Consider the following 23,537-nt stretch of genomic DNA (forward strand, 5'->3'; position numbering starts at 1 on the left):
GCAAAAACCGTAAACTTATCGTGCACTGCAGAGAGTGTGGCTGGAATGGGCCACGTGTTCAAATGAGGAGTCCTGTCTTCTGATCCTGTTGGTCTTTGTGACTGGACGCAATGGGGATAGTTTAAGGGCGAGGCCCCTCCGGATGCAAGGTCGGGGCCCTTCCTGCAGGCGGGGCATGTTTTAACAGCAGCACCCTGGCTCCAGGGGGCAAGGACGAGTTTTCTTTGTCCCTGGCCGGTCCCTGCTCTGGCGTAGGCGCTCCCAGAAATGTGCTCCCAAAAAGTGCTGGGGAAACCACACCAGTGGAGGGACTGGCAGCCTCGTTCCCTGCAGTTCAGCGTCTCCTGTGCGGGACCCTGAGCCAGTGCCCGGAGGAAGGCGGCCCACGGGGTCCCACCCGGAGGACAGGGAAGGCCACCGCCTCTGGGGCCCCACCTGAGGTTGGTCCAGGGAAGGAGCGAAGCAAGCAGACTGCCTGGGGGTCCAGCGCCCCACATGAGATGCACAGATGTTCGAGAGGCACCTGCTGCCTCCATCCTGCTCCCAGTGCCTTTCTAGAGCCCACAGCCTCCCCAGTCCCTCAGCCTCCCTCTCTGTTATCACCAAGGCCTTCAGGCCTCTAGAGAAAGCTCTCAGGACAGGTGGAGGAGAGGCCCTGGCAGCCCTCTCATGCGGAGATGACTCTGAAATGTGTGCTGGCCTCACCCCTCACTCTCCCAAGGGTCCTCACCGCCTGCCCCGTCACCTGACTCCTAGAACAATGCCACTCTGCTCCCTGCAGCCTGATGCTCGGCCTCCACGATCGGCTAGACCCCAGGGCTTGTGCCTTTCACCCCCGACCAGAGCACCAATAGGCAGGTGAGCTCCCACCCCTGCAGGCATCCCAGGCCCCTTCTCTGCAGCTTGTCTTAGCCGTCCCCCTACTCCGTCTTCTCCCCAAGCCACTTCCAAGCAACAGCCTCTAGCCATCATGTCCAACACTGGTCTCTACATCAACAACTCCAGAAAAGTCGTGGGGAGAGACTTTCTTATCTATCCAAGTGAATTCTAACTTCACCTCTCTGTCCAACAACTTTATGATTCTTCTCTGGCATTTGTGTGCTATTTGGAGGAGTTCAGGGAATCCAATACAGAAAAACAAAACAAAACAAAATATTGAAAATTGCATTTTACAGATGGGAAAACTGAGGTCCATCCGAGGAAAGAAACATACCCACGGTCTCGAGATGAGAAAGTGGAGTGGAGGCTGGGGGCCCGGGTTCTCGGTCCTCTCCTTGTTTCTGTCTGGCAGGTGGGCGCAAGCTGTGAGCAGGGGCTGGGCTGGGCTGCAAGCACCGTATCCTGCCCGTGCTTTTCAGAAAAGCTCATCGGTCCAGCTGCCCCTTAGAGGTCTGCTCGCTGGCTTCCTACCGACTCCAAGTAGGAGTGAACTCATCTGAAAGAGGCTTTGATTTGAGAAGAGCGAAAGTGCCTCCAGAGACTGAGAGCTGGGGTCTCCCTAATGAAATGACTGAACAATCTGATTTAATCTGTGACAGTTTTATGCAGTGGCTGGAGGTGGGAGCGAGGGTATGAGAGACAAATGCTTCTAGAAACAATAAGGAGAGAGCCACAGAGAAATGAGTTAATTAACATTGGCTGTGAACAGTCTTGCTTTCCTTCTCCCTTTTCTTTGTGATGTCAGAGGATTGAAACTGGCCTCCGCCTCTTCGTTTTCCCCCAGTCTTTGGATCAATGCTTCTTTTTCTCTGCATGACCTTGGGCCCCAGTTTACTCTTCTTAAAAATGAGATGAGTAGAAAAGGTGATCTCCAAAGAGAGAGCCACTGAATCCCTTTCAATTCTAGCAATCAAGACTCAGTGACCTTTGGAAAATTATTACTAAGAGAAAAGACCCACTGTCACTTTCTTACGAAGTCCCATTAGACAGAATCCAAGCCTTGTCTTTACATCCCTCAGGATCCAGGCCAGGCAGTTCAGGTGTGCTGTATGCCCACCTCCTGCTGGGCAATCAGCAGATGCCACTGCCTTTTATCTTCCCAGCATCCCAGGAGGCAGAGTTTCCCAGCTCACCTTCTCTGTATAGGGGTCAGCCAGTTAGCTCCCCTGCCCACACACCTGGGGCTGGAGCCCCGGAGACCAGGGATGCAGGGGCCTACCTTACCCTCCTGGCTTCAGAGCCCACGTCCTTTTCCCAGGGCCATGCTGCCGTCTCCACTGGAAGCCAGGTCCCCGAGGGACTCTGTTCAGCAAATGGCTGGCCACCCTTTGAGCGGACACCTGGCGTGGAGAGGTCCCGGGAATGTGGGCTGTGCCGTCTCCAGCTGGTTTCTCTTTGACCAGATCAGGGATCCTTTTGTCGCGTGCTCTGCGTTATCCTGTGGACACAGGAGCTCAGACTTCTCAGAGCCTTCCACTCCCAGGGCAGCATCCCAGGACAGCTCTGTGCATCTTATCCACTTTGTGCTTCTAAAAGCCAGGCCTCGCTGTGGGAAAGGAAGTAACCTGAACCCCTTCATCGTATGGCAAGGGGGCGACAGCCCGAGGAGCCCCAACCAAGGGAAGGCAGGTCTGGGACAGTTGGGAAACCTTGGCGACAGTCGGAATGTGAACACCTGCTTAGGGATGGAACCCTCCCTTTCGCCCTAGGTATTTCTTCCACAGAGTGTGACAGCGGGAAGCCCACCCACGTGACCTGCTTTTAAGGTGTGGGAGCAGATGGCCCGGGTGGGGACCCTCTTCACCCGTCACATCCAACCCCCCACAGCAGCAGTCATGTCAGGGCCACTGCCACCACCTTAGGTCCTCAGCCCTTCCTCTGCCAGGCACCTGGCTCGGCATTGTACAGCCTTCGTCCCCTGGGTGGCTCACAGCAGCCCTGCTCTACAGGCGACATAAATTAAGTAACGTGTCCAAGGTTATACGATCAGTAAGAGGACAAATGGGTTTTAAACCAGGTCTGCCTGACCCCAAAACCCCTGCTCTCAACTGACCATGAAATGCTGTCCTGCTTCTCTGCCCTCTGGTCCAGCCCAAGAGCTCAATGGAAAGTGATTTTGAAAGGTCATCAAAGCAAGCTTCGGGGACCATAAACTTTAGGGTGAAACTTCAGTCCAGGGGGCTCAGAGGTCCCGAGGGGTCTCTTGGATGTCAGGTGGCAATGTTTGGAAGCCCAGGGCTGGGGATCTGGCTGGGAAGGGCGGGCGGGGCAGGAGAGACAGGAGAAAGAAGCCAGTTAGGGCCTGCTCAGGTTCAGCTATCATGGCCACTGTTAGGTCGCCTGGCATGGTCAGAAGGGCAGGAGTGAATCGTGTGGGATGTTTTCCAGCCTTTCAAAGCATTGTTTTAAAGAACTATTAATGCTATGGGGGAAAAAAAGAACCCCAAACAAACAAACAAAACTAGTCATGTTCATATTATCTCAATTTTATAAAACTTTAACATGCATATGCATATATGTAGGAAAATATTAAAGGAAATCATTGCCAAGATGTTTCCAAGGGCTCTCTCTGAGTAGTGATTTTATAGGTGAATTTCTCGATTTCGTATTTACTCCTTTCTAAAATGTCCCGATTTTTCTCCCATGTGCCTGAATTGCTTTTATGATCAGAAGCAGAACTAGAGAAGAATGAGGGTGCCTTGCAAAGAGGGTTTTCAAAGCAAGCAAGCCTGAGTTCAGATTCCAGCTCCCTGGCCTACTGGCTGTGTGTCCTTTAGCAAGTTATTGCACGTCTCTGATCCTCGATTTCCAAAGGCAGACATTTGAGATATTAACACATGCCCTGAGGGGTTATTCTGAGGATTAAATTAAGGTCATATTTAAGCAGAGATAAGTTTGGTAAGATGGGATAGCTACGGATTTACCCACGCTGGATCCCTTGGGGGTACTGGGTGGCCAGCTAGGTCACCGTGCAAGCTTGAGCAGTCCTTCCCCTCCTTGGGCCTCGGCTTCTCAAATATGATGAGGAAAGAATTGGGTCAGACAATGGCTCACAGCCCTTTTGCCTCAACTACCATGCCCCCCACCCCCTGCCCCGTGCCCCGTGAGTGGTCCCGGGTATCCGCCCAACTGCCTTGGTACTTGCTCAGGGCTGCCTGTGGTCTGCCTTCCGCACCAGGGGCAATAAGAGCTGGGACAGGGCCTTAGCATCAGTTGGCTCCCCTGCCAAGGATCTCGCAGGATTTCCGGGGGGCACCCCACCACATCCTGACCTCGCTTGGCAGGTGCACCACCCCTGTGACCCACATCGTTCCCTGCTCTCCTCTCCGGGCGGGTGCAGCCACAGACATGTCCTCCCTGCCCCCCCGGCCCACCTTCTCCTCCTGACACTCCATGGAGAAGGAGGCTGCGATACAGTCTGCTGGTTGAAACCTGTTTTAACAAAATTGCCCCAGAAGCTCAACATGAAAAATAGATCAAAGCAAGCTGCCGGTTGGAGGCTGGGGGCTCAGCACTCTTGCCCCTTTGTTTCTCCTGAAAGGACTCCCTGATCCTAGGATATCATAAAGCACCAACTGAAACAGAGCAGTTGAGTGCCCTCACATTACAAAGAAAAGGCTCAGAGAGGGCAAGCCATCTGCTCAGGGTCGCTCAGTAAGTTTGGATAAGTGCTATGACCCCCTGTCAAGCACCCTGTCCACCACCCTGTCCACCACAGAGAGCCATTGCCCATTTGCCAGCACTGACCCACATGTCCACGAGCCCCTTCCACCCTCGGGTGTCCGGAAGGGGATCTCATATGCCCTCAGGATAAAAGGGAGGCTTGGCTTTACCCTAAGACCAGGGTGGGTGCATCCTAGAAAACAGTTTATGGTCATTTTAGGATGTCGTAGGAAGAAGCCAGATTTGGGACCTCTTGGTGCTGGGGCAAATCTCAGTTTCACCTCTTAGGAAGTCACTAAACTTCTTTCCACTGTTTTTTGTTTGTTTTTATTTAAAAAACGAGCATAACCATATCTGCCTCGCTGGATTTTTCATGAGTAAGGATTAGAGAGTAGGTGTTACAAAACGAGCACATTGCGGGGCAGGGGCGGGGGGCTCTCTGTGGCTCAACTCTCTGCTGGCAATAACTGCTACAAGCAAGTGCCTTCTCCCCGAACCTACGGGATCCATGTGAAGCGGTGTCCAGCACGGAGAGGTGGGCAATACAGTCATTCCTGACATGGCTTTTAACACGTCATTGAAAGCAAAATTTCAAATTTCCCCATTTCTTTTTTTTCTAGATCAGCTTTTCATACTCAAGAGTCCCCCCGCCACAGCCAATACCCAGGGCTGGTGGGATATGGTACCTCCAGTCTGTGAGCCTGTTGGACACTGAACACGTCTGACAAAAAAATGGTACAAATGAGGTTCAGGCCCCAGGCCAGGTCCTGGATACCCTCATAACCTATAAGCTAACAATGAGAATCCTTGGCAATGAGAATAATCCTTGGCAATGAGAAAACAGTCGTAAAGACAATTATTTTGATGGTAGATCACACAGATACACAATTGGACAGAATGGGACAACAGTGAATATGAAATAGGCTTTTCCTTTCATTTCAAATCTGGATGCTTGGGAAATGCAGGACTCCTTACAAAGAGGAGGGCATCTGGACACCTGGCAGGGATCGTGAAGTTAGTGATTCCTCTATTACATTGCTTTTCCCAACAAGACTTAGTTTTGCTTTTGGGTCATACACACGAACCACCAGCAAGGCTCATAAGCTTATGGAGCGAGATGAAAATTCATATCTTGCCTCCTAACGGCATTTGCATGTGCTGAGCCCCGCGTGAATCACTCGTCGAAACACACAGGTGCCCGGGGTGAGGACCCCCGAGCTACTCTTTTTCAGCTCACCATTCCATCCTTATCTCTTCGGCGTCACCTGCATTGCCCCTGAAGTAGATTATGACTCTGATACTCACTTCTGTGATTGTTTGATGAATGACTGTAAGTGCCGTGAAGACAGAAGTCTGTTTTCACTCAGAGCTGGAACACAGTAGGTGTTCCATAAGGAAATACAAGGAATAGATGAAAACTGAGGAGACACTGTGCCTGGGAGAGACACGCCACTGTCATTATGCCTCTTGTATGATTGAGGAAACCGAGGCCAGAGAGTTTACAGCACTTGTCTGAGTTTATCACCAAGCTGGTAAAAGAGAAGGCAGGGTTTGAACCCAGGCGTCTGGCTCCAGAGCCCGACTCTTAAGTACTCTGCTCTGAGGCATAAGGAAATGGACGGATGGTTCCATAAAGCTGAATTGACCCCTTTTTATGGCAAGATCACAGCACTTCTCTTGTGTGCTAGAGGGTCAGGTACATCACAGGTGTTCAGTAGATGGACCAATAGGCATATTGATAAAGTAGTATGTTGGGAAGTGGGTCCTGAACCCTGGATGCTTAGAAGTTCTGTTCAGAGGATGTAATTTTTTAGCTGACTGTCCATGTGACTTGGAAGGTCTGGAGGTCTGGAAGAGTAGGGGAGATGGCACATCTGTACTTTGAGAAGGAGCGCGGCCGCCTGCCAGGGTTAATATGAGAACTAAACTTAAAGACTTCAGTGACAACTGGCTCCCTTCTGCTCTCTGTCCTGGGCTCGGTGCCTTTCGTGGCTCACGCCACAGTTCGTCATTATGTATTTGTTTCTTTAACAACCCCAGGTTATAGATTCCCTGAGAACACGATCCCATGTCTATTATATTGCTCAATGAAAAATCATTACCTAGCAGGTGCCTGGCACATAGTAAGCGCTCACTGAATTCAGTCGGGTGGATAAAATTACCATCTACAAAGTACCCAGCACAGTGCAGGCAGGTGGGGCTGTGCTTTCAGGGGCAGCCTGACCCTCTCAAGGTGGCCCTCTGCCCCTGAGCACAGTCGGGAGGACGACTCCCACTTTCTTCTGAAGCTCCTTGAGTCTCCCCACCTTCCCTCCCCCCTCCCCAACCCTGAGCCCCCCGGCCATGGTCCCAGCTGCCTGGATGGTGCCAAGGAGGGAAGTGTGACTTTGCAAAGCTGTTTGACAAAAATAGTGAGCCACTTTGAGGCCACACAGTTTCTGTCTGTAGCTCAAGTTACCGTAATTAAATGAGACCCCTCCCTTCGTGGTTCTCAGATAGGAGGAAGTGGTTCGGACCCAGTGTACTTATTTCCTTTGGAACTCTTGGGGAGGAAGGAGAGGGAGGAAGTCAGTCACACAGTACAGCCTCAACGCATATTCATTAAGGGAAGGAGAGATGGATGCACGGGTGGGCAGATGGATGGATACATGTGCTTACAGGGCCCTCAGGTTGGCTGACAGGAACCAAATGCTCTAGCCTCACATGCCGGAAAATTTTAATGAGAATTTTAAGCTCCAGCTTCTTTCAGAGCTGGGGGAAATAAATTCTTGCTGAATGTCAAATGAAAAATTAAAACCCAGCAGCATCTATTAATGCAGGAAGCTGATTGGGGTTTATTGAAATGAATCATTTCTAAGTCTTTAAGAAAGATCCACTCCCCTTGGAAATACATCACCCGCACTCGAAGCTCAGCGTGGGGAAATTTTTTCTGTAATAGGAAAATGATTTCAGTGCAATACAAACCTACCCATCCCCTGCCTGTTTCACTTATATGAGATGGAGGAACACTTAGAAATAAGCGTTCAGAAAAATCAAGAAGGAATGTCCAGGTCATCGCCTGTGCAGTTTGACCCATCGCATTTAACACAGTCTGCTACTGTTTACTGCCTAGGGGTATACAAGTAACTTGGGGTACTTTAATTGTCTGGGTTAGGAATGATATTAATAGCTGCTGTTTAGTATTTAGCATCTCCTACATACTGTATATAATTTAAACTTCTTACTAACACACACGGAAGCTGGTCTTCTTTTTACGAGGAAAAAACTAACCCTCAGAGAAGCAAAGTAACTTGCCCAGAGTCATTCAGTTAGTTCACTGGTGGCGGACCCAGAACGTTGGCCCAGGTGTAGCTGATTAAAACAATGGGTTTCCCTGGTCTTACTTCCCTGATTCTAGATCCGTTTAAGACGCAGGAGTCTAAATAGCTTTCAGCCTGTCTGTTCCATCGTTTGTTTTTTTTTAATTACTATTTTTCTTGAAGTTTATTTAATTTATTTTTTATACAGCAGGTTCTCCTTAGTTATCTATTTTATACACATCAGTGTATCCGTGTCAATCCCAACCTCTCAGTTCATCCCACTACCATCCCCGCCCCGCTTTGCCCCCTTGGTGTCCATACATTTATTCTCTACATCTGTGTCTCTATTTCTGCCTTGCAATCGTTTTTTAATATTATTACTATTATATTTGTCAGAGCATGTTAAGCACTCTTGAATAGCATTTTTCCAACTGGAGACTAAAGATTGCACCAGATTTTGCCAGAACTTTCATTTGGCCTTACCTCCCCAGTTTTAAAAGGACCACAGCCCCAGTTTGCGGCACCTTATAGCAAACTACAGAAAGACGATTTGCAACTATGGGGTGTTATTTCTCCTAAGACAGGAGCACTGCTTTAAAGACAAACTTTCGTCCTTCCCACACCTGCTGTCACTGAGGTAAGGCTCCCGCTTCCCCACCTCAGCCCTTGGAGCCCTCAGAGGCTCTCACCAGCTGTGTGACTTGGATGAATCATCAAGGTTCATAACCTCTCTGAGCCTCATTTTCTCATTTGTCAAAAGCAAATAATCATCGTAATCTTACAGGCTTGTGCCGAGGAGTGCAGGAGAAGAACCTTTCATGCAACACCCCTCCCCTGCCACTCAGCTTCGCAGACTCTTTCCCTTCAATCTGCGTGCATAACCCCGATTCAGGACAGTCTGAGGCCAAAACCCAGGTCACTTCCCTGACACCAGGCTCTCTGGACATCTAAGAACCTAAAAAGATGTGCAGTGTGCCGCATTCCTGAGGGGATTCTGGTTCTCCCAGATCTCTTCTGCTCCTCACATCTTGTTTTCAGGTTTTATGTGCCTCACATGTTTGCCCTACCTTTAATACTGCTCCAGCCCTGTACACAGCCCACCTGCTTGGATCCTTGTTGCTTATTATCATCCGCTCTCGTTGGCATCTTCCCACAGAAGATCCACACTCCCAAACTCCTAGAAGCACTATTGTGATGTCCACCTGCCTGGGCTCCACGTACCTTTAGACGTCCTGACTCCACACTGATAGCATTTATTGAGCACCTACTATGTGTCTGAAACTGGCTTGGGCACTTTGCATATGTCAGCTCATTTAATCTGCTCAATACCTGTGTGAGTTGGGTACCATTATTCCCGCCTCACAGAGGAGAGAATGAAGGCCTGGAGAGGTTTAAATGTCTCACCCAAGGTCACGCTGCTAAAAAGTCTAATAGCGAGCAGGAGAGCCCTTGGTAAGAAGCCTGCTATGTGCTAGGATGTTCTGTGGCTGGAAAAAATCTCCTCTGTCAGGAGCGTGCCCGTCCCAGCTCTCCCAGCCCTTCCTGCCGTGCGGTTCCCCATCACTGAGCAGCCACGACGTGCCAGCCACCGCGTTAGGTGCTGAGCCTCGCTTGGGACCAGGTTCTGCCTGTCCTCCCAGAGCACATCTGTCTCCAGAAAGTCCACCTGCTACCAGCTGTGTGCCTCTGGGGTCCTGAAGCCTCCCCCGCCCCAGACCCCCATGCCCCCCCAGATACCTTCAACAGCTGGGCATGGCCTCCCCTGGGAGTAGCTGAAGCAGGGCTGCCAGGAGCACCGTCACCGCCTCTCCGTCAGCTGCTGCTCCTGCAGCAGAGTGAGCCTTGCACGGGTGCTGAGGAGCCCATGCTGTCGAGAAGCGCAGTTGCTAAACCAGTTACAACTTCCTCTGCTAGAAACAAGAAAGGCTTGCAGAAGGCAGGTTCCTGTTTTCAGCAACGGCACCGAGCAGACTTCTCTCTGTAAGGACAGGGCAGATAGCAGCATTGTTCATTTTTTTTGACAAAGCACTTGGGAATATGGGCAGCTTGATTCTAAATGTCTGGGCCACGCTTGGCTTTCAGACACTGGAACTTTTTGTCTCTAATTAAAAGGCAGAGGAGGCCAAGAGGCTGCTCTCATGGTCCCCAAAGCTCCCTGGGTCCAAGGAGGCTGTAGTTCAGAGCTGCAGCTTCTCTTTTCTCAGTTTATTGATGTCACTGCCCAGTGGACCCTGGAGCAGAGCTTCTGGCCCTGGCTTCGCTGTAGATGAGTTTTTAATTGGCAGAGGCTTGAAATAGTGGACATCAAAGACCCTTTACAGAAAGGAGCAACCCACCAGCCTTCCCGGGGAGGCATACCACCCCTCGGCTGTGCTACAACCAGAAGAAACCAGAAAGGTTATGAAAAATAATCAGCTTCTCCAGGTTTCTGCTTCAAGTTGACTAAGAAAACGGGGTAACTGAATGTGTGATGCTGGATCCTAGATCAAGGGAGAAGGACTAGAAAAACATTGGGATGGAGGTGGGGGATATTCAAATATATACGGCATGTTAGGTCACTTGCGTCGGTGGTAATTGTCCTGGGTGTGAGAATGACATTATAGTTATGTGAAGAAAGTGTTAATTTCTGAGTATTTAGAGGTCAAGAGGCATGGCGTCTTTAACTTTCAAATGGTTCATTAAAAAAAAAAAGGGGGGCTGCCCTGGTGGCACAGTGGTTGAGAGTCCGCCTGCCGAAGCAGGGGACATGGGTTCGTGCCCCGGTCCAGGAAGATCCCACATGCCGCGGAGCAGCTGGGCCCATGAGCCATGGCCGCTGAGCCTGCGCGTCCGGAGCCTGTGCTCCGCAATGGGAGGGGCCACAGCAGTGAGAGGCCCGCGTACCGCAAAAAAAAAAAAAAAAAAGAAAACACACACGCATACAAAGAGAAAGAGAATGAGAAATGTATTTGAGAAATTAGAAAGCAAATGTGGCAAAATGATGGGTCTAATAATTTTTAAATGATAGTGTACAGCTCCCTGTTCATAGCAAGTGAGTCTCAAGCAGGAAAGCCCAGGCACATGGGGCGCAAGGGCTTGTTGGTGGCAGAGATGGAAGCTGCCGGGATGCCGACTCCAGGCGGCCCGCCCGGAGTCGCCTGCGTGATCTGGGAACACCAGATGAGTTCCCTCTGAGAGCCCTGGCCCAACCCGTGCTTCACAGAGAAGACAGAGCATCCAGGGACTTGCCCAGAATCACACAGCTGGTCCACAAGCAGAGCCAAGGCCAGTGTCACGGCCCCAACCCAGCAGGGCCAATACGGCCAGCGGGAACAGTCATTTAGAAACCTCTCTCGGTGTTGTCAAAGATGAATTAAAAACACCAGGGCTGCTTCTAGATTTAGCAAGAACTCTGCACTAGAGAGATGATCCCTTAGACAACTCGTAAAAGCCCCTGCTCTGCACAGGGCACCCTGGGAAGGTGCAGAGGAGATGGTGCAAAGACTGAACGGATGATTCGCCTCGATGGGGAAGAGCGGGTATGCAGGGAGAGGCAGAAGTGGAGTTTTTTTCCCCCAGAATTCACACAGAGGAGGAAAAAAGGTTTAGATTGATAGTCAAAAGTCATGAGCTTTCGGCAACTTTTCAAAAACTATTTACTGAGAATCTATTGTGAGTTAGACTCTGAATTCATTCCCTCATTCAATCATTTATTCAATGATGTTTTCCAGGCACTGGAGTTCAGCCGTGCATGAAAGCCCCACCCTCACTGAGCTTATTACCTCCTCCAAGGAGCCAGGGGATAAGGACTGAACTATAGTAACTGTCAATTCCGGTGACTCTACAAGGAAATGACATGGCCAGTTTGATAGAGGGGCCCGGGGTGGGGGATGGGCCCTCTGTGCCATTGGCTGAGACCCACGGGGGTGGAAAAGGAGCCGGCCTTGGCACAAGCTAGGGGGTTAGAGGCCCATGCAGACTCTGGAGGGTAGGGGAAAGGCACAGTGGGGCTTAAGGAAGCTTCGAGTCTGATGGCGGAGGCCGACAGCAGGCAGGCAGGGACCAGAGAGCGGTCTCCATCAAAGGCAGCAGTCCACACCCAGGAGAAGCTGCTGCAGAAGGAGAAGCCCAGAATTTGGAGCCGCAGGAGCCCGGGTGGCGGGAACCACTGTGCCCATGTCCAGGGGGTGACTGGGTAGCCTGGGACTGTTGCTGACTTGCCCTGACCCTGGTGTTTCACTACCTCCCTGGCACCCCCGTGGTGACCGCGCCGAAACAGAACGTGTGTGAGAAGATGTTCTTGAAGCTGTCAACCGCGCTGCCAAGAATGCTGGGCTGCAGGCCGAGCAGGGGGACGGTCCGGAGGTCGGAGCCCACCCTTAGCAGGGGCTGCCCCTCCAAGGTCCTTAAGGATAAGTCTTGGGTCGGTGACCACGTCGTGTCCGGCAGCCACACTTTAGAGCACATGGAGACACTCAGGTCCATAGGTGTAAAAGCACCTGATTTCTGGAGGGCTTTGTGAGTTAATTCGCTGTTAGGACCCAGGCTAGTGGCCACAGGCAGGTTAGCAAGATGCCCCCATGAGTTGAGATTTGCTCGATTAATTTCCTCGTACTTATGTGCAGTCATCACCTTATTGAAATGAAATGTTCCACTTTGTAAACAACCAGATTTACACACTTAATATTGTCGGGAGTCGGGTGTAACCTCCCCACCTGGGGGTCCTCAGGTCTCCTAACCCAAGCAGGACCAAGCCCACTTCCCCAGCGTCAGGTCTCAGAGGGGCTCCAGGCTCCAGGAGGTAAAGGTGACTCAGCGTCACATGGCAGGGGATGCAATGCTTAAGCCCCACAGTTTACAGCTTGGTCCAGTGTTAGCAGCTTACCAGTTCTACTCGAAAGCACTTTTCCTTCTTTCTACATAAATGTTGGAAAGGATAGAGGGTGAAAGAGGTGACCTCAGTACTAGTAAACCCCCTGTCAACGGGGAGAGTCAAGTATCAGTTAGTTCACTCAGTAGGGAAGTTCAATAAGCAGGTACTGAACGTGAGACTTGTACTTGGTGCCGTAAAACTGTCGATGGGCTTCTCCTTTTCAAAGGAGTTAAACCATACGAGCTTCAAGATCCCATGCAAGCTACTGGGTTCTCTGAGAGCCAAGTTCACGCACCTCCTATGGCTGGATAGGTACTTATTCACTCATTCAGTCATTTATTCAAGAACCATTTGTTGAACACCTGCTATGTGCTAGGTGCTGCCCTCGGTGCTGAGTTAGAGAAATGAACAGGTAATGGCATAGAAGGTGGCTGAGAGAGTGGGGACAGCAAGGAAAAGGCTCATCTTGGAAGAGAATTCTGAAAAGATCCCAGAGTGCCACCAGCATGAAGATCAAGGGGAGGAGTCGTCAGGCAAAGCCAAGGGCATGTGCAAAGGTTTGGGGTTACAAGTTCTCGCAGCGTTCAAGGAGCAGAAAGCAGGGAAAGGGATCTCATATTGGGGGGGGGTGCCAGGAAAGGAACTCGGCTCTTGCTATGGCCCCTCTTTCTTCTTTCCAGTGGCTCTCTGTGTCTAGACTTCACCCGAAGAAACCGAGGTTCCTCAGGTTTAACTTACTTGCTCTGGGTCCCCCATCTGATGAGGTCTAGACCTGGGAGGTGAGCTTGCTGTCACTGTTTTGCTGCCTCCTGGTCCTCTCATGTCCCAGTGCTCTGTCGCTCTGTCCCAGCCCTGTATGCCTGAATGAGACTTAGCGCCTGTCTCCATCCTCCTCAAGTACCTGCGGAAGACTTCTGCATTCTACAGGACCGACTCCATCCCTTTTCAACGTTCATCATGGTTTGTCCTCCCATGAGTCCCCACTCAAGGCCTCCACGCCCCGTGCCCTGCAGTGACCTCCTGCGCCCCTCTGCGCTGCAGCCAGGGCTCCTACCCCTTCACCATGTACTTTGCTGCTGCCCTGCCCTTCCCTTCCCTGGGTGAGAGGTCCTCCCTCCTGCCAGGCCCAGCCCAGAGCTCACCTTGTCCTTACGAGTTCCCAGACCTCCCCCAACCAAAAGGGATTGCTCCCTCCTCGCAACACCCCTTGGAGTTTTACCTGCCCCTGCAGAAATAGGGCACATGCATATTGGAGTCAAGAGAAGAGAGCGGTTCAAGGTATTTTGGAGCTGCGTGACCTTGCCAAGGTTTCTGAATCTCTCTGTGAGCCAAAATGGTGTTACTATAATCCTACTTCTTTCCTAGATTGTGAGAGTCCATAGGAGGATGTGTGTAAATTACCTAGCATAGGGCAAGGCACGAGGTGGGGCACAGAATATGCACGCCCCCCCTTTCCTTTCAAAGTGGAGTATAAGCTGGGGAGGGCAGGGACAGGTCTAACACATGACTGTGAGCCCAGCACCCCGCCTGCCCCCACAGATGAGCCATACCCATCCATCAAGTGTACAGATACATGAAGGTGGTGGATCTGCTTTCTGAATGAAAGCATGTACACTGTGAACACTGGCTCTCCACCTCTGGGGAGCACAGTGAGCTAACCTTGAAAATCACCTGGGAGACGTCAGACCCTATTGTTTCTCTAGAAGTGGGAGTTGTTCATGTTTCTGGAACCATCTCCCAAGCAGGGTAAGTGGTCCATCTGGATGAGCTGGATTCTCCAGCTAGAGTGGGACCTGAACGTACATCATCAGAATCTTTGCGCTTCTCTGGGAGACCTCTTGGAGCTGACAATGTTCTTGGGAAAAAGAGAAGCAGAGGCTCTGTTTGCACTGGGGTTTTCTGCTGTGAGGAGTTGCATAAATGCTGCTGATTCACCAGAGCTGTTCTCTTCTGTTCTTGCTCAACCCGACCCCATTGTGTCCCCCTCAGGGATAGTGCATTCCCAGAGCCGGGGAGGCTCTCTGAGCAGGGAGCCGGTTTCAGCCTTCGCAACGTTGCAACTTTGCTTTCCTTATTAACTTCCTCTAGACGCACTAAGATGCAAACTCTTTTGTTTTCTAGATCTAACAGGTGTTTATTTATGTAAACAAATATTGTATTACATAAATATTAGCCTCACGCCAGTCATGAGGCTAAGCTCTGGGGGCATAAGGATGACTGGGACACATGCCCTGTCACCCAGGAGGTCAGGGATGGACCACAATGACAGGGCAGCACTGTGGGAAACCAAAGGAAATGGTTCTGAATGTTGCAGTGGGCCCGAGGCTCAATGGACGGGTGGTGTTCAGCTCACCTGTGAACACGAGCAGAGTCCACTGAGGCTACACACTTGCGGGTGCTGGCCAGGACGTTCCGTTTGTGCCTTCTCGTTTTTTCTCGTTACGGGATGACAAGTTGCATCTGGTCTGGAGGTGGAAGTGCCTCCAGTGAGGAGGGGCATCTGCCACTCACCGGTCATGCTGCCCCCTGTGATCTCCTCTTCCCTCTCAAATGCACCTGGGACAGGCTGATGAGTTGAGCCTCCTCAGACCAGTTCAGTCTCAGCCCAGACCCGCCCCAGCCTTCCACCCACCCTCCCCACATCGTGCTTGGCATCTGTGTGGATTCCTCCCCGGTCCTCACGGCTCCAACCTGCCGTCTCAGTGACCTTCCCCTTTCTCCTACTGCCTGGCAGGCTCTGATGGCTTTGCGTCTGAACTTACTTCTATTGTTCCCCTCATTTTAGGATCTGCCAGAATCAGGGATGAGTCTCCAGTCCAGGCCAGCCAGGGCTTGATCCTTTCCTCTTAGGGACTCAGAGCCTGGCGGAAGGGCTCATGTTCCCTTTACCCCCTGCAAAAGGTGGGATCAAGCCCTGTGCCCCCAGCTCATGTCCTCTGTCCTAAGGTGATGTTCTTCAGCTGTCCCAATGGCCTATTCCCCAGGCTGGCTCCTGCCCCGTGACATTGGTGGGGAGGAGGGATGGAAGATGTGGTGCCATCTGTCTGCAGGATCTTAGTTCCCCGACCAGGGATCCAACCCGTGTCCCCTGCAGTGGAAGTGCGGAGCCCTAACCACTGGACCTCCAGGGAATTTCCTAAAAAAAAATATGTTTTAAAAGGTTAAGGCTACTTAAGTGATATTTATAAGTAACTATTTTAGAATTTTCTTCCTGTGCTCCAATGGATTGTCTCGTGCACCCTATTTAGGAGACCAAGACTCTAGTAGAAGCATAAAGGAGGAGACAAGGCATCATTTCTAAACGAAGAGCGTTCTTAGCAAGGAGTTTGGAAACATTATGGGTTATCTTCTCTTGGGGCAAATATATAGTCAGTCTTCTGGGAAGGGCACAGAGATCCTTGTGAATTCCACTTAGAACAAAGACAAGAGGCAGTCTCCCCAAGAGAAAGAAGAGGGGGTGCATAGTGGCATCCGGTGGTATCAGGCCCCATGAAGGGAATTTCTTCAAGGGTCTCCTTAACATCTCCCTTTCCCATCTCCATGTTGGTCTGACTTCCAGAACCGTTAAGTTCCACGAAGGCAAGGAGCCTACCTGTTTTGTCAGTGCTTGATACGCAGCACTAGCACCTTGCATGGCCAAAGTGGCCGTCAAGCATTTACTAGGAAGCAGGAAGGGCAGGGAGGGAGAATTGCAGGGTGGGAGAGAGGGAGTAAAAAAACAAAAAAACTCCCGTCCCTGTAGATGACAAACTTTCTGAGGGTTTTAGTCATCTTCAGGTTCCCTGCAGCATCTGGCATATAAGAGGGGCTCAAAAATGCCCCCGGAATTATCCTGATAGAGGACTAGCTTCTAGCAGCAGAGCAGGCTGTGTCCCTGGGCTGGTAGAAATAGCTGGACAGACATTTAGAGATCAGGCCTCTGTGATTAGCTTCCCAACATGACCAGAGTCAGACCTCTTAACTGCTTTGCCCCTGTATTTTCATCTCGTAAACAATAATAGCAATTAAACTCGCCCAAACACCTCGAAATGCGCTTTCATGGCACGAAAGGAGGTTACGATCTATCACAGGATGGTTGTGGCTTTTATTAAGGTCCCCTTTCTAACTTCTAACTTGCTCGTTCTACGATACCTTAACACTTCTGTGAGATAGGCTTTTCACGCGTGACGAGATTCTGTGGTTGTCCTCTAAAGAACAAGCTCAGAACTGGCCTTGATGTAATTTAGAACGGTGTCATCCATTTACAGGCCACTGGATGGGTGTTAAATTGTCAGCCAGCCTTTACTGAGCCTCAGCTGGGCCACAGCTAATTACACCCAGCATGATCAGGCCGCCAAGGAGGGACAGGAAAGGACAGACAAGCTCAGCTGCTTAAAATATCCTTGGCCAAAACAGAAGTTCAACCCCAAAGCCTTCTTTAGACTGGAGAAAATTTCACTATTTTTTTAAATTTTAGTTTGAGTAGCAATAATGTTATAAATAATAATAACTGATCTCTGACAGTGCTCTACAGGTTATAAAGTATTTTTCAAACCTGTTATTTCATTTAATTTTTGCAAGAACTCTTTGAAATATCAATTCTGAGTTTAATGACGGCTACTGTTTATTAGAAACCTAACACATGTAAGCACATTACCTTTTATGTCACCAACTCATCTCAACAAGCAAGTGAGGTAAATATCCTTCTTACCCCCATCTTACATTTGAGGAAACTGAGACACGGGGGGTGTAAATAGCTTTCCTGAGGACACACAGCTGGTAGGTGGGGGATGCTGGACTTGAACCTGGGCTAATAATTGACATACGGCCCATGCTCTCGATGCCGTACCTTGAGACACTATTATATACCCATTTTACAGGTGGGGAAACTGAGACCCAGGGAGTAAAGCCACTTACCGAGTTGTCAGCTCAGGACTCAGTAAGATTTCTCTAATCCCAAAGCCCATGCTCTGCCCATTCCTTTTTCTACACTGTATAATAATTTATACTTGTTTTCCCTGACAAATTTGAAGGGGATGGAGTTGCAAATGATGTGACATGGACTCCGGGAGCTCAGCTGGGGCAAGTATTCAGGAGGGTACCTATTTAGTTCATAGCAATGCATCAGCACCTTAGCCAGAGTCCCCTGGGATTATCCACACGGGAAAGTTTGGGGAGCGGGTCTGCCGGAATGATGGGCCCCGGGGTTACCCTCGTTTACAGGGTGGGCGCTGGGCTCAGACTTCACACCCAGCTAGAGCTAATGCAAGATAAGGAAGTGGGCAGTGGAAATGCCAGGCCCAACTGAACATGCAAGGCCAAGTGCGGGAGGGTTGGGGTGTGAGGCTCAGGCCCGAAGGCACAGCCATCAGGACAGGCCTGGGTCGCGGGTTTCACTTCAGCTCGTTGTGCAGACAGTTCGCCCTCTGCAACCTCAAAGAGCAAGTCCACGGTGGCCTCTGTGGCCCGGACGTTACGGGAAGCCTGGACAGTCCATTTCTGGCGCGGCCTCTGCCTCCAGGCCTCCTCCCCACCCTCTGTGGCCAGCACAGGGGCTCACATCCTGTAACCTGAGCCCAGCACCCTGTAACTGAGCTCCCTGGGGCAGCCCCCTCCCCACGCCTTTGCTCGTGGCACCCAGGAAGGCCCTCTTGGGCCAGCGCCCTTCCTCCCAGCACAGGCTCTTGCCGAGGTGCCCCTCCTCAGCTGACCTCTCCAGGGATGTCACACCCACGCCGGCCACACCCCTCCTCTCTGCTCTGCTCGCTCCACCCAGAGTCACCACCACTCATGTCCACACAGCCCAGGTCACCCCTCCTGCTGCTACTGTCCCCTGAGGGGACACCCTATCCCCCAGCCAGTTCCCCTCCTGCACACACAAGACCATCCACACCTGCCAGAATCTCAGAACTTCCACACACACTGTGCTTCTGCAGGGCAGGCACAGGGAGCCCTTTCTTGGGTCAGGAGCTGATCGGGGCCATTTACTCCAGGAGGGAAGGGAGAAGGAAGAAAGCAAAGGAAGGGGAGATGGAGAGAGGGAGGCAGTCGGGGGTGACGGGGAGGAAACTAGTAATCAGACATGGCTTTTGCACTCCTGGATGTCTGGTATGGGCTCTGCCATCTTCTAGCTGCTCATGTTTGGTGGGGAAGTTCACGCACCACAGCTGAGTGTGGAGTCAAACTTACAGGGAAAACAGGCAGCTCAGTCTCTCCCGTGGGGCAGAGTGGCCAGGCTTCGGTTCTAGGCCAGCTTCCTCGGGGCTGGGAATCCAGGCAGTGCCTCTCACCCCTCCATCTTTCCACCTTGAAATTAGATGTGCAAGTGCAGCCCTGGGCAAGGGCTGGCTAACCCCCAGAGCTGCCGTCAGTACCATTTATTCATGTATCCTGATGTCACCAACCCACACAACAAAACTAAGAGGGATGAATAAAATCCCGACTTTACAAAATGGATTTGGTGAAGTTAACTGATTTGGTGAAGCATCACTATGAACACGACAAGGCCACCAAGGGACAGAGCAGAGGCTCAAACGCAAGTCTTTCTGATTTCTAAGCCCGTGTTCTTACCACTTCTCTACACTGGTTTTGCTTTTCAAAATTTTTAAGAGCACAACAATGTAGAATTAGTCAGCAAAAGGCTGGCATTCCTACTGGGGGGACCCACAGAACTAAGAGGAAGAGAAAGAACGGAAGCCAGTGAAGCGTTTGCTCTGCCCCAGGCCCCGTGCTGAGCTCCTCACACTGTGCTTCCCACACCTCTTGCAATAAGGCTGTGAGGCACGTGCTGTATCGTTGAGGGGACTGAGGCTTAAAGGGGTGACTGATTTGTTCAAAGCCAAAGAATAAGAATGTGGGAAAGCCTAGGCTGACATCCTCCGAGGCCAAGACTTGCCCTCTCTTCCACACAGTCCCAGCTGCCCTAGGCATTATTCTGGGCCAGCTGGTCCCTGAAACAAAGCCACAGGAGCACATGACTGGGAAGAAACATCTAGGCACTTTTACAAGTTATAATTTTGATATTATTTTTAAAAAGCGACACCTGCCCACCGTGTATGTATGAATTGCTTGTTGAGAACAGGGAGAAAGGCTCAGGAGCCTGCCTTTTCAATTCCCTTTGAAATAAAGGGGCAGCCATTGCCTTGGCCATCACTCAGGGTGTCCCTTTTAAAGGGTGATACCTTTGCCTGGGAAAGCAGTACTTTTCAAGTGCCAAGAGTGTAAATGGTTTCTGACAGCCAGAAGGTGACTGAGGCCGTTGGATGTAATGTTTGTGACAGATGGAAAAAGGCATTTTGTCAAGTCTCCAAGAGCCCGGAGGAGAAAAATGACAGGAGAGCAAGCTCTGTTCTAAAGGGGCCAAGCCAAGGCCGAGTAAGTGCCCAGGAGGCTCCCCGACCCGGGAGGGCTCCCCACAGCAGAGACCTGGGCAAGGCCTCCACACAGCGCATCCAGGTACAGGGGACAATCTGTAGCCAGGTCCCGTGGAGAGTACCATTTGCCAAAGGTGTCAGGAGAAGGGAGGCTGAGAGCAGATAGTTGCCTGGTCCCTATTCCCTTTGGCATAGGGAGGCCGGACGGTGCAGCTGCTTTGGAGACAAACAGACTGAATCCAACTCGGAAGCAGTGGGTGATTTGGGGCAAGTCATTTATCCTGTCTGAGGCTTTGTGCCTCTTTCATAAAATGGACACGGCCTTCTCTCCCCAGTTCCAAGGTTTAGAAGATGATGTAAAGGGCGTGCCACGCAGCAGGCACCCACTACCTGCTGGCATCTCCTCCTCTTCCTTCCATGTGTAGACACGGTTGGTTGGTGGGTTAAGTTTGCAAATAATAATGCCTTTTTGTAAGGCATTTTCGCAGCACGTTATAAAAAAATGTTTTAAAAATATGTATAGTTAGAATGCTAGGCAGGGCTCCTGAACCTTGGCTTAAGCAGTGGTTTCTTATATATGACCCCAAAAGCAAAAAACAGCAAAGAAAAAAATAAATGCATTGGGTCTCACCAAAACTAAAAACTTTTGTGTTGCAAAAAATACCATCAAGAAAGTGAAACGACAACCCACAGAATGGGAGAAAATGCTTACAAATCATGTATCTGATAAGGGACTTGTATCCAGAATATACAACGAACACTAATAACTCAGTAACAAAAAGACAAATTATCCCAATTTAAAAATGGGCAAAGGATCTGAATAGATGTTTCCCCAAAGAAGATATACAAATGGCCCATAAGCACATGAAAAGATACTCAACATCATAGACATTAGGGAAATGCAAATTAAAACCATGATGAGATACCACTTCATACCCACTAAAATTTCCATAACGATAATAAAAAAGACAAAGTGTTGGTGACGGTGTGGAGAGATCGGAACATTCGTACATTGCTTGTGGGAATATAAAGTGGCACAGCTGCTTTAGAAAACATGGTGGCACCTTCTCAAAGGGTTAAATATAGGGTTACTATATGACCCAGCATACACACATACATACTCCTAGGAATACAACCAAGAGAAATGAAGACGTGTAACCACAGACGCAAAATTAGACACGGATGTTCACAGCAGCATTGCTTATAATCACCAAAAAGTAGAAACAACCGAATGTCCATCCGCTGATAAATAGGTACACAAAATAATCGTATATCTAGGCAGTGGAGAATTATTCAGCAACCAAAAGGAATGAAGTACTGATGCTTCCATGCTATAACATGGATGAAGGCCACGGTATTGTGTGATTCCATTTATATGACATGTTCACAATGAGAAAGTACGTTAGTGGTTTCCAGGGGCTGGGAGTGAGGGTGGGGGATGGGGACTGACTCCTAGTGGGTACAGGATTTCTTTGTGGGATGATGAAAATATTCTAAAATTAGATTATGGTGATGGTTGCATGACTCTGTGAATATAACTAAAAACCATTGAATTGTATGCTTTAAGTGAGTGAACTGTCTGGTATGTGAGTTATAGCTCGTTAAAACCATTTTTTTTTTTTTTTTTTTTTTTTTGCGGTACGTGGGCCTCTCACTGTTGTGGCCCCTTCCGTTGTGGAGCACAGGCTCCGGACGCGCAGGCTCAGCGGCCATGGCTCATGGGCCCAGCCGCTCCGCGGCACGTGGGATCTTCCCGGACCGGGGCACGAACCCGTGTCCCCTGCATCGGCAGGCGGACTCTCAACCACTGCGCCACCAGGGAAGCCCTAAAACCATTTTTAAAAAGTTAGCTATAGAGACCGAGAAACATGGTTTAAAATACTATCTAAATGTTTATCATACATATACAATACAGAAATACTTCCAGTTAATAAAGGTTTTCACACGGCATCTATTGGGAAACGATTAAAATATTACGTGAACTGCTCATTCAATACGTTTTCATTATCTCGCAGAAAAAACATACGTACACCTTTTGACCTAGTAATTCTTTTGTATATGAAAATCATGATGGCTATGTGAATAGATTTAGCTACAAGGATGTGCATTTCAGTGTTGTCTAAAACTAGAAACAATAAAGCTGTCATTTACTGAATACTCACATGTGTAATGCACCCTGTTGTTATATGAAAATCGTCTTATTTTTCGCTACAACAGTCCTCTAGGGAAACTCTCAGCATCATTACACTCCTTCTTACAGATGAAGGAAGAGTCCAAATCAAAAAGTACAAATCAGAGCAGGGCTTTGCATCCAAGTGTGACCTGCAGCTGCTCCTAACCTCTCCATGACTCTCTCCCTCACAGCCTAAATACCCGATGCACGATGGCTTTAGAAAATCTCCTAAATGGCTAGGTATCAGCACAGACTGATATTCACAATGGACTGTGAGATAAAAAACGACAAGTTCAAAATCAATATGGTTTAACCTGCTTCCTACTTATAACACACACACACACACACACACACACACACACACACGGAAGACACATGCTAGGAGGATAACAGTATTTAGCAGTCATGATTGAGAGGACAGTAAGTAATTTTAATTTTCTTTGTTTTGTTCGCCTGTATTCTCTACCATAGACTTTTGCGCTGCTGTTTTTGCTTTAAAGATTGCAAAGGTTGCCATTCTGCCTTTAACTAAACAGGTGACACCGAAGGCTGTAGGACAATGCACGTTAGCTTTTTTCCAGGGTGTGAAGAAGATTGCCATTTCGGCAGACCTGTGATGCGATGATGCAAGGCTTGTTCTTGGGACCACTCCTCTCGGTCAGGACGGCCTCTCCTGCCCTCGGGGGTCTTCCTCTTATTTCCCCTGCCAAGTGTCCTTCCATGGTCTTGGCCTTGCCACTCATCCACTGATCAGTGACTATGGCTGCTTTCCTCTTGACAAGAGTCAGGTTATGTTTTAGTATGGAACTGATCTTTTAAATGTAATTAAAATTCTTTCTAATTAAAAGTAATATAAATTCATTGGAGAAAAGTTAGAATATTCTGAAAAGTGTAAAAAGCCCATAAAACTCACCCATCATTCCCTCTCCTGGAATTAATAGGGGACTCTGGGAATTGGCAAAGTTGGGCTATCCAGAGAGCCTGGTGGAGTGATAGGCAGTGGGGAGATGGCGTGAATTTCACAGGACCCCTGCCCTCCATCAAGGCAGCATGGCATCATGGGAAAGCCACAGCATCTTGGGGTTCAGGAAATCTGGCTTCTTAACCTCCTTCACCTGGTACCAGTAGCTTGCTAAACTTCTCTGACACCCTTTCCTGAGTATACCCCAATTTCTTTTTGGAGTGAAGTAGGGAACATACAAAAGAGTGATTAAACAAGTAATGTATTTTCTTTTTAAATACTATTGGTTCTTCCTTCT

The 23,537-nt window shown here is 49.7% G+C and overlaps 1 protein-coding gene across 1 annotated transcript in view; it reads left to right on the forward strand.

Annotated features, from left to right (window-relative positions):
* Nucleotides 1-23,537, forward strand: part of TG (thyroglobulin) — a 243,760-nt gene that overhangs the window by 176,714 nt on the left and 43,509 nt on the right. The gene's annotated exons all lie outside the window — the stretch shown is intronic.

The sequence above is a fragment of the Phocoena phocoena genome, chromosome 17 (genome assembly GCF_963924675.1).
Source record: "Phocoena phocoena chromosome 17, mPhoPho1.1, whole genome shotgun sequence".
NCBI classification, from domain to species: domain Eukaryota; kingdom Metazoa; phylum Chordata; class Mammalia; order Artiodactyla; family Phocoenidae; genus Phocoena; species Phocoena phocoena.